This window comes from Haliotis rubra, unplaced genomic scaffold (assembly GCF_003918875.1).
Source record: "Haliotis rubra isolate DU_JTF1 unplaced genomic scaffold, ASM391887v1 Scf400, whole genome shotgun sequence".
NCBI classification, from domain to species: Eukaryota; Metazoa; Mollusca; class Gastropoda; order Lepetellida; family Haliotidae; genus Haliotis; species Haliotis rubra.
In genome coordinates, this window is record NW_025767081.1 from 862,122 (window position 1) to 874,343 (window position 12,222).

At 38.1% G+C, this 12,222-nt stretch overlaps 1 long non-coding RNA gene across 1 annotated transcript in view; it reads right to left on the reverse strand.

The window, feature by feature from the left end:
* Window positions 1-5,618: 5,618 nt before the first annotated feature.
* Window positions 5,619-12,222, reverse strand: part of LOC124287472 — a 44,238-nt gene continuing 37,634 nt past the window's right edge. The window contains exons 8-9 of the long non-coding RNA XR_006901275.1: window positions 10,662-10,725; window positions 5,619-5,936 (exon numbers count right to left, since the gene is read on the reverse strand). This is a non-coding gene — a long non-coding RNA (uncharacterized LOC124287472). The remainder of the gene's footprint in view (window positions 5,937-10,661; window positions 10,726-12,222) is intronic.

Sequence of the window (12,222 nt, forward strand, 5' to 3'; positions counted from 1 at the left end):
TATTGTTGACCCGAGCTGATAATAACGGATATATTAGACTTCCGACTGTCGCTTCGATTGCTAAAGTGGAACGGGGACATATGAATCAGAAATGTTACAAAAATGACAGAATATCCGATGACGCAATCTGTGAAATTTGTTGCAAGATACACCGGATGAACAATGGCATGTGACGTCAGCTCAACAGCAGCTGGGTCCCTTAGGTGGAATCCAGATTGCTGTACAACAGCTAATAGACTTACGCTTAGTCTCTGAATTTATATAATTTTGATAGAAACAAACAATCTTTGTTTAAATGAAAAGGAGACAAGGGTGATTCAGAACCTGAGGAAATCTAGAACTGCTTCATTAAGGGCTTTAGCATTGCAGAAAGTGCTAGGCAGGAGGAAAAATGATGCGGTTCAGGGACCGTTTCTTTTGTGTGTCTGTGTGTGTGCGTGCGTGTGTGCAAGTCGTTATCAAGTAATAACCAACTAATCCTGAAGTGTAAACAGATGTCAAGGCTATTATGGGGCCGCTTGTTTATGGCAGCTGAATGTGTCTGTGCATACCTACTCGCAATTCAGTTTATGGTCCTTTCATGACGGAGAGTGATGGCAACGAGAAAATATGGACCTTCTTCTTTGAAACAATTACTACCATATGACTGTTACAAACCCTTAGGAAACAATACGTACTTATTTTTAACGACTATAAGTATGATACAGTCGGGGATACAATCCCTAAGGAAACATTAAGTACTTACTTTTCACGATTATAAGTACAGCCGGGGATACAATCTCTAAGGAAACCATACGTACTTACTTTTAACGATTATAAGTACAGCCGGGGATACAATCCCTAAGGAAACATTAAGTACTTACTTTTCACGATTATAAGTACAGCCGGGGATACAATCTCTAACGAAACATTAAGTACTTACTTTTAACGATTATAAGTACAGCCGGGGATACAATCTCTAAGGACCACGGGAAGAAGTGTAAATTTGGCACGTTGTCATTTGTTGACCATTGTTTTCAATTACAACATTCCTTTGTTATGTACTTACGTACTTACTTTTAACGATTATAAGTACAGCCGGGGATACAATCTCTAAGGAAACCATACGTACTTACTTTTAACGATTATAAGTACAATCCCCGGGGATACAATACTCCCTAACGGAAACATTAAGTACTTACTTTTAACGATTATAAGTACAGCCGGGGATACAATCTCTAAGGAAACATTAAGTACTTACTTTTAACGACTATAAAACAATACGTACTTACTTTTAACGACTATAAAGGCTTCTTCACACCTATTTCGAACTGACAGGAATCAAGGAGAATCAGCTAGAAAAACGATATTTCCAAAATGGGAACCGCACTCGGGAGAGAACAATTTTTTCAAGCTTTGTAAGAATGCTGTTGGAATATTTAGAACGTACTTCGAACCCACCTCGAATTATTCTTACTCCTTCCGAATGTACAAGATCACGAATGCAGTTCTAATGAATCGGAATACAGTAGGAACAATTAGAAGGCCGTTTGAATACACTAAGAATACTAAAAATGTATTACGACTGCCGTACGAGTCCTGTTCGATTGCTGTGTGAACAGCACTAGAATTTCAGTTGGAAAGAACCTCGAATGCTGTACGAATGTACATAGAATGCACTCAGAACCCTCTTGGAATGACCCCCGAATATGGAACGAATGTTTAAGGTCACATGCAACAACAACAACAACACACCACACCCCACCCCCACCCCCACCCACACCCCAATAAATAAATAAAATAATAAATAAATAAATAAATAAAATAAAAATAAAATAAAAATAAAAACATAATTAAAACACAATTATCACTTATTCATGACATATAATATACATTGCTGATTATGGAAAATTAAAGCAGAATGCAGCTCGAATATTTCAAATGTCCTTCAAATGCACTTAGAATGTAACACGAATGTCCGAAATGCATCAAGTGTGAAGGGGGTATAAGTATGATACCGAGGGGGATACAATCCCTAATACCCCCTTCACACTGGAGGCGGAATGACCCGGAATGCTGTCGGAAAGAAAATTCCTGGAGATTTTTGGAAGTCGAACTGCATTCTAATACCCCTTTTACACTTGAGGTGGAATGAGCCGGAATGCTGTCGGAAAGAAAATTCCTGGAGATATTTGGAAATTCGAACTGCATTCTAATACCCCCTTCACACTTGAGGCGGAATGACGGAATGCTGTCGGAATGAAAATTCCTGGAAATTCGAACTAAATTCTAAAACTTCTTACTGCATGCCGAATGTATTCCAACTATTCGGGTCAATTCTTGTAACATGCCTGAATGTTATGAACATGTTCAAAACTTTCGAGGAACATTCGAAGTGGAAAAATATCGAACGGCACTTGAAGTGCATTGTAATTGCATTCTAAGTATTCCTACTGCATTCTAACGGCAGTTTAAGTGTTCTTACTGTATTCTATGTATTCTGAACGTATTTGAGGGAGAATGGAAAAGGCAAGCCACTTCAAATCCTGTCAGAATGTCCCGAATGCGCCTCGAATGTATCTCGGTTACTGCTGTAATTCAGGTTGAATATTCTTCAAATGTATCGTAATATTTCAATTGCAGTTAAAATACAGCTAGAATGTACCTCGAATACAGTCCCAAAACGCCCTTCAAATGAGCCCTTACGTCTAACAATGTAGCCGCCTGTCACTGAAACGTCAGATGGCATTTGGGAGTTGCAATCTTACAAAGCTTGAAAAAAATGTTTATTTTGACATTCTCTCCCGAATGCGGTTCGAAGTTTGGAAATATTTTTTCTTGCTGATCCTCCTTGATTCCTGCCGAAATAAGTGTAAAGGTGTCTTAATGAAACAATACGTACTTACTTTTAACGACTATAAGTATCGGTCCGCACGACGGTTTGTGTGGTTTCGGTGAAATATTGTACGGGCGCTTCAGGCGATATACTCTTAATGATTAAGTGATCGGATGTTTTTAAAACTCAGATAATTGCTGAGTCCCTTCTCTAACGTAATCCCTGCTTGAGCAGGAATCATGATTTATCCGATCTGAAACTCTTCAACAACTAGACATTTACAAACATTCTCACGTAGAAAATATGTGAAAGATAAACCAGAACTTGGAGTCGAGTTTAGGCGATGCACGAGGAATAAATATATTTATATTATGTATTCCGTATACGTGGAATGCATAAAATTTATCTTGTAGTCACACGTGCGCCAAGCTCAGTCGACAGTTCATGATAATTGAGTTTAAAACAAAAAATCTTCGAACATATTAAATGTTGACAAATAATTATTCCGAATATTATTACTCCGCGTATTAACGATACCAACTTACCTTCAGAATGCAGGTCTTCGTTCCATGCACAAAGCTCCTGGCGCTCTGAGCTGACATTCTAATATATTCTGTCCTGGACCAAACATATGTCGAATATGTCACTTCGATCGCATTTATTTGCAAGATACACCGGATAAACAATGACCTGTGACGTCAGCACAGCAACAGCTGGGGTCCTTGGTGTACTTGATGGTTGGTTTTTTTTTTTGTTTAGCGCCGCACTCAGCAATATTTCAGCTATGGTGTGCTTGAGCTTCTCTAGGTGATCAATAATCTCAACACGCGATGTCACTGAATAAGACAATATTTTAAAAAAAAAAATTTCAATGTCCACAAGCGTTCTTGATATTGTTTTATTATGCACTATGTTGTGCCAGCATATTGGAATTAAACGGTGATACCTTCGCGGGCGAATAATATATATTAAATCAGTCATAAAGTGAGTGAGTGAGTGATTTTAGCTTTACGCAGCCGTCAGTAATATTTCACCTATGGCGGCGGTCTGGACAAGACTGTCCAGTAATCAACAGCATGAGCATCGATCTACGCAGTTGGGATACGATGACATGTGTTAACCAAGTCAGTGAGCCTGACCACCCATCCCGTGAGTCGCCTCTTACGACAAGCATGGATTACTGAAGATCAATTATTAATTTAACCTGGATCTTCACGGGTTACATAAGTAATAAAGATAATAAATAACATTCCAAATATGTTCAAGTAGGTTTGGGCTTGATTATTTTTAAAAGGTTCATCAGATTCCGTTAACATGAATTTAGTTATGAGTAACGTGATGCAATATTACATCATTCATATTACTTCCAAAGATTTCGTTGATTTTACAAAACGTTAAACACATTTGAATACTAAATTGCCCACGTCGGAACACAAGGCAGTGTAAGTCTCGGGTAATATAGCATCGATGAAATAATGAAAATTCGTTGATATATCAGCCCTTGTTATTTCCAACAACAATTCCTCAACTACTGCTATTGCTGAATTCAAATCTAGCAAATAATTATCATACTACATTGACCTCAATGTAATATTAAAATGGAGATGCATCTACATCTGCAGACAACGGACATCCTCTGCCAAGCGTTTATGCCAATTCATAATTATCATACATCCGTGACTTTATTGATAATTGAAGAAATGCCGTGCAGAAGTTAACGGTTGGTTATAAATATATATACTCGCTATAAACTGCGACCTTTGGGCGACATTGCCATATATTACAAACGTACATTGATTTTTTATTCTGCTTCGGTTATAAAGCAAAGGTCGTATATATATGTCGCCCAATGGTCGCTTATGTAATATACATATATATATGTCGCCCAATGGTCGCTTATGTAATATACATATATATATGTCGCCCAATGGTCGCTTATGTAATATACATATATCACTCTCCTACCCAGAGTTCCATGCGGCAAGCCAGCATAGTATCTCTGCCACAGGCCAGAAAAATGTGACGATTCGTCACATCTTGCACCGTCCATTCAATATAATTTACATATTTCTTTAACTCTTTTATTTTTGACGAGTCCACACATAGAACATCTTTAATAGAATGGTTTAGTTTCACTGAGAAAATATCCAAAAACATGTAACACTATTTCGATTTGCGTAGCGATCCTTTGTTTACATAGGTTGTACGGCTCCACGTGCTGTCATCGAAGCTGATGGAGAGCAAACGATGCAGCCAGTTTTATATCTATGTATGTACTGTCATAGACCTTACTGTCGCAGTTGTGGAAAAATATATATGTAAAACATTATGAATAGAGCGCCGAAAATGTAAAACATTATGAATAGAGCGCCGAAAAGCTTTCGTGAGTCCAGTCCCTTCCATGGCTATTATGAATATGCGCGTTTGATTACAAACAAGAGATTACTTGTAACATTTCTAAAAATATTATGCTGTAACATACAAAAGTCCGGTCACGTATCGTGATATGCAAAATTAGCCTGTGGCAGTGATGTTATGTTAGTCATCGCTGTGCCGGAGTGTGATATACACTGAGGCATACCAGACGACTCCTGAATTAACTGGGGCTCATTTGAGATAGTCACCACGCTAGATCCGCAAGTGCCCCCCACCCTACCCCCTATGTTTTCAAATCAGCTTCGGAGACACCACCATCGAAAATGGAGCCATATCCACCCCAGTGCAAAGCAATGATAGGAACAAGAAAAATTGTAAGTTTAATAATTACTATTTATTAAACCAAATAGTTTTGACATGATTATTTGCAGGTGTTTCACTCAGAGAGGTTGGGTTCAAATCACACATGGGATTGACTCCATCCCGACCAGCAAAGTACTAGTATCTGTTCCCGACCAGCAAAGTACTAGTATCTGTACTTTACTGGGAAAGTGAATTCCCAAATGTAACATCAATTAGAAATCACCTGAATATTTTTTAAGTTAATCTTATTCTTGAAATGTGTGCCATCTCTTCCTTGTCCTTTGCTGCTGTATTTTCTGCTTGTTCATCATTTTTGTTCTCAGCTGAACACATGAGCATTCATGTTTGGAAATCTGTAGAAATGCCTGTATGGTCTCCTTTTCTGAAATATAACAAAGTTTTGAAAATCATGTTACAGTATAACCAGAAATTATCGAGAATTGAAAGATTGTACATTTTTTTTTTCAATCATTACTCACATATTAAATGTGAATATTAGCAGAACATAACTCCAGATTCAAAGACAGGTGAACAGTTAGTATTTTGTCAAGTCACCATGGGCAGCAATGCAGGCTTCAATGTGGCGGGGCATACTACTGATCAAAGAAGTTAGAAAGTCGTCGGTCCATGCTGTCCCCATATCGGACCACCTCTTCTTTCATTTCATCAATATTTGTCAGATTTTTCTTATTGACACTTTCCTTCATAAGTCCCCAAATATTTTCTATTGGATTTAGTTAAGGGCTACAGCTTGGCCAATCTAATAATGTCATATTTTAGGTCCGAAACCAGGCCTGTGAATGCTTTGAACGATGTTTTGGGTCGTTGTCCTGCTGGAAAATCCAAAAATTTCCATAGAACACCTGAGCAGATGGAAATAAATGTCCCTCGAGAATTCTGTGTTCCGCTCACTGTTCATATTCCCTTCAATACACAGTTGCCCCTAACACAGATATACCACCCCACACTTAAATTTCGGACTGTTCTTTGGGTGCTGAAGGTTTTAGTTTGTTTGGTCAAGAATTTCAGTGTATTAGGAAACAGCCACACAGAACTTTCATCTGAGAAAATCACATTGTCCCAGTTAAAGTTTCTATGCTGTAAGCACCAGTTCAAGCTTCTTTTGTTTCAGGTTTCATGATCGGTGATGGAATTCCCTGATGCCAACCATTGCATGCAGCTCAGTTCTAATTGCCTTACAGACAGCCACAGTTCCTCTATCAATCATATCCAGCCTTAAGTTTTCATATATATGCCTTGTTCCATGATTTGCAAAATGGTTGATTTGTGCCATTAAAACGATTTTTATGGTTACTCATGTATCAAGTGCATAAGGTTAGATTAAACCAACTGTTTGCCTAAAGAAGGGTTACCATATTATTATTTATCCAGTTTTAAAGAGATACAATTTCAAATTATAAATATGTTTAAGTAAAGTTGGGAATTTTTGTGATCCTTAGCAAAGTGTGAGTAGTATATGTTAGTTTCTAATCACTGCAATATTCAATATAACAACATATAGTCCTTAAATTAAGTTTGCTATAAGGTAGAATAGAAATAGTTCTATAAAGATGGAGCCTTGAGTATTGAGGAAACTTTAAATCTCGTAACATGGCTGAAAATCGAAAGGGAATGACTGCCACTGTCTATGAGAGGAATGAGGGTCAACACTAGTAGTGAGTGAGTTTAGTTTTATGCCGTTTTTACCTATATTCCAGCAATATCAGGGTAGGGGACACCAGAAATGGGCTTCACACATTGAACTCATGTGGGGAATCGAACTCAGGCCACGTTTTAACCACCAGGCTACCCACCACCCCTCAACACTAGTATTAGTAAGCGCTTCACTAAGCAGATAGAGACTGAATACCACTGAGAAAGGGAAAGGTAGGAGAAGGATGTCCAGATAGATACTGGTTAACTTTATTGCGTAGTGTTTATCAAACAAGTGAAGTGATGATGAAACAAAACATTGACGTAATTACTATGCAGCAACATGCACATGTTTTGGTATATACTCAGAGAAATTATTACAGCAATGATAAAATAATCAAAGCAAAAAGAAAGTAATGGAACAAAAGAGAAATTTTGATTAAAAACCAACATTTTGATTGACAAAAATGGCAGCATTCGGTTTTTGTAAAACAAAGGTCCAAACTGAAAATATGTAAAAAAAAAGGTACATGTCTGATTCGCTAACTTCTAAACCAATCTTCATAGAATTCTGCATACAATTGACTCAGTGTTTTTTCTCCAAATCTCCTACATGTCACGTATGATGCAATTGCAAACAGTTGATGCCATATGTCGGCAGTATGTCAGCCAGGTTCTAGCAGTGCTGAAGGCTAAGGGTTAGTTATCTAGTTAGAAAAAAAGACATGGTAATGTTTGAGAGTTTTGTTGAGTATTTGATAAACAGAAATTACATTGGAACAGACAAGTTTAGCTTGAGGTTTGAAATGTAAACAATTTGGCATTGACTACTCAATGAAACCTACAAATCTAGAAACATACAGTATGTACTGACATTGTAGAATACAAACATGATCTGTCGTTTTCTAATTTCTATCTATGTAGGTGACATATATCATTTGAAGTGTTGAATCATAGTGAGTGAGTGAGTGAGTGAGTGAGTGAGTTTAGTTTTACACCGCACTCAGCAATATTCCAGCTATATTGCGGCGGTCTGTAAATAATAGAGTCTGGACCAGACAATCCAGTGATCAACAGCATGAGTATCGATCTGCGCAATTGGGAACCGATGACATGTGTCAATGTTGAATCATAACTGACATCAGTCAATACAGACTGCAAGGAAGAAATCTTCGTGAGTGAGTTTAGTTTTATGCGGCACTCAGCAATATTCCAGCTATATGGCACAGGTCTGTAAATAATAGAGTCTGGACCAAACAATCCAGTGATCAACAGCATGAGCATCGATCTGCGCAATTGGGTACCAAGTCAGCGAACCTGACCACCCGATCCCGTTAGTCGCCTCTTACGACAAGCATAGTCGCCTTTTGTGGCAAGCATGGGTTGCTGAAGACCTATTCTACCCCGGATCTTCACGGGTCGAAGAAATCTCAACCCTTTAGTATGTATGATTTAATACTACAGCTCAGTGCACAGTGTGACAACCAAACTCCACTTATCCATATGATATAACTAGATTACAAACTGATTAGTTAAATATCCTCTTTAGGGATACAAAGTTTGATTATATTTGACTGTAGACAGGTGAACTACAGAGAGCTTGTAATATACACTATATATGATGTGTTACCCAAAGGTCCACTGACCATGTATATGTGTTGCCCAAAGGTGTACTGATAATAGATATGATATGTTGCCCACAGGTCGACTGATTGTAGGATGTGTTGCCCAAAGGTCCACTGACCATGTATATGTGTTGCCCAAAGGGTACTGATAATACATATGATGTGTTGCCTAAAGGTGTACTGAAAATATATATATTATGTGTTGCTTACAGGTCTACTGATTGTATGAAGTGTTTCCCTAAGGTCTATTGGTAATATATGAGATGTGTTGCCCAAAGTTGTACTGATAACATATATGATGTGTTGCTCAAAAGTCTACTGGTAATATATCTGATGTGTTGCCCACAGGTCTACTGATTGTATGATGTTTTGCCCAATGGTCTACTGGTAATATATAAGATGTGTTGCCCAAAGGTCTACTGGTAATATACATGATGCGTTGCCCAAAGGTCTAGTGATTGTATGATGTGTTGCCCAAAGGTCTAGTGATTGTATGATGTGTTGCCCAAAGGTCTAGTGATTGTATGATGTGTTGCCCAAAGGTCTAGTGATTGTATGGTGTGTTGCCCAAAGGTCTAGTGATTGTATGATGTGTTGCCCAAAGGTCTAGTGATTGTATGGTGTGTTGCCCACAGGTCTAGTGATTGTATGGTGTGTTGCCCAAAGGTCTAGTGATTGTATGATGTGTTGCCCAAAGGTCTATGTGATTGTATGAAGGTCAAAGGTCTAGTGATTGTATGGTGTGTTGCCCACAGGTCTAGTGATTGTATGATGTGTTGCCCAAAGGTCTAGTGATTGTATGTGTGTGTTGCCCAAAGGTCTAGTGATTGTATGATGTGTTGCCCAAAGGTCTACTGTGATTGTAGGTAATTGGTGTGTTGCCCAAAGGTCTAGTGTATTGTATGGTGTGTTGCCCAAAGGTCTAGTGATTGTATGATGTGTTGCCCAAAGGTCTAGTGATTGTATAGGTCAAGTGTGTTGCCCAAAGGTCTAGTGATTGTATGGTGTGTTGCCCAAAGGTCTAGTGATTGTATGGTGTGTTGCCCAAAGGTCTAGTGATTGTATGGTGTGTTGCCCACAGGTCTAGTGATTGTATGGTGTGTTGCCCAAAGGTCTAGTGATTGTATGATGTGTTGCCCAAAGGTCTAGTGATTGTATGATGTGTTGCCCAAAGGTCTAGTGATTGTATGATGTGTTGCCCAAAGGTCTAGTGATTGTATGATGTGTTGCCCAAAGGTCTAGTGATTGTGATTGCCCAAAGGTCTAGTGATTGTGTGTTGCCCAAAAGGTCTAGTGATTGTATGGTGTGTTGCCCAAAGGTCTAGCTGATTGTATGGTGTGTTGCCCAAAGGTCTAGTGATCTGGTGTGTTGCCCAAAGGTCTAGTGATTGTATGGTGTGTTGCCCAAAGGTCTAGTGATTGTATGGTGTGTTGCCCAAAGGTCTAGTGATTGTATGATGTGTTGCCCAAAGGTCTAGTGATTGTATGGTGTGTTGCCCAAAGGTCTAGTGATTGTATATATGTGTTGCCCAAAGTTGTACTGGTGATATATATGATGCATTGCCCAAAGGTCTAATGATTATATGATGTGTTGCCCAAAGGTCTACTGATATTAGACATGATGTGTTGCCCAAAGGTCTACTGATAAGGTCTGCTGTTAATATATATAATGTGCTGCCCAATGGTCTGTAAATATAACAGATAGGATGTGTTGCCCAATGGTCTGTGATTATAGCAGATAGGATGTGCCCGATGGTCAACACAATACATCCTGTTCATCATAAACACATCTTGATATCTAGAAAGAAACTACTAAAAACTGGCGGTACCTTTTGACTTCCAGTGCATCACCTTTACATTTTAGTACCTTCTCACAGATACTACATCTGAATCCTGAAAAAGTAAAGGAAGAAAATGTATCTGCTGACATGGAATACAGGTGTCTTCAGTTCTCATTTGCTGAATTTACTGTGTATGAAGGAGACCAAAACATTGATGCAAATATATAAACAATTACATGAATCATTTGATAACAACCCATTTAAAAGTAAACACCTGATACAATTATGTAAAACAAATTTAACTGAGAACCCACCCATCCCCTACCCCAGCCACCCCTGTGACATGAACAGAATGGTGTCAGAACTTTTATACACCTGATTATCCAATGGAAGATTGAATTATTGACTACAGAAAAACAACAAAATGTAGGCATTATGTTAATTTGTATACTCTGTATTGAGAGAAGCCAATATTTTCTCTTCATGGGTCTGGTCATAATTGTGTGCACTACGAAACACGACACGCATCAGCTCTCTATGAAACTGTGGTAAGACATGAGTAGATAGTAACCTAAAAGTGAAAATGATATCTCTATAAAAGACATGATTATTGCAGGGATTAATTTTTGAATTGCTAATGTCTGGGCATCATTCAAGTGCAAAAGTCAATAGAAAAGCAGAGTAAATACAGTTTTTCTTTAAATTTTTCATACATGTCATCAAAGACAGACTATCTGTATATAACACTATTCCATGTCTATCAAATACTCTCTTACTGGCCATTTTCAATTGTTACATTTCAAAAGATCATGTATTGAGATAATACCTCAGACATGTATTGCTGCACACAGTACTGATCGGCACACTACCATTCAAGATATACTGTACTAATATTGAGAAGGCTTAAAAAATTGCAAAGATTCATGAGGCATTACTTCACAGGGTATTGCAAGTTTGTGATGCTGAATTCTAAAGGTAGGCCAGAACATTGTTAAGGTTAGGGGTGCCATGTTACATCGATACTTTTTCTAAGACGGTACAATTATCGATACATTCAAAACTGTATCGATATTTAGTTTTGAAAGTATCGGTTTAAATATGTTTTGATATGTATCGTTCACATTTTGCAATTGTATCATGTTTTTTCATGTTATGAGAATTATAAATGATTATTTTTCATGCACAAAGATGGGAAATTAGAACATTTTAAACTCTGAGAATAAATAATGTTGATCTTTTCATGGACAATTATAAAATATTGAAAATTTTATAATAAATTGTATATTTATCTCACGGTATGCACCATCTCTCTCTTCTACGACCATGTGTGGAAACGTGCTGTCAGCTAAGTTGAGTTAAATCCAACTGGCCTCTGACCCACCCTGACCTCTGCCCTCACCCCGACATCAACGCCTGTCAATCATCCACCAAAGCATGCGGCTCGCCCAAACGATCACATGACCACCTCTACCTGTCATTCTCGTCTTGGAGCTTCCAGTAATCTGTGATGTGGGGCAGGTCGGATGGGTCCTATCGCGTGAGATAGGATAAGTATATATATATATACAATTTATTATAACATTTTCAAATTTTTAAACTTATCCTATCT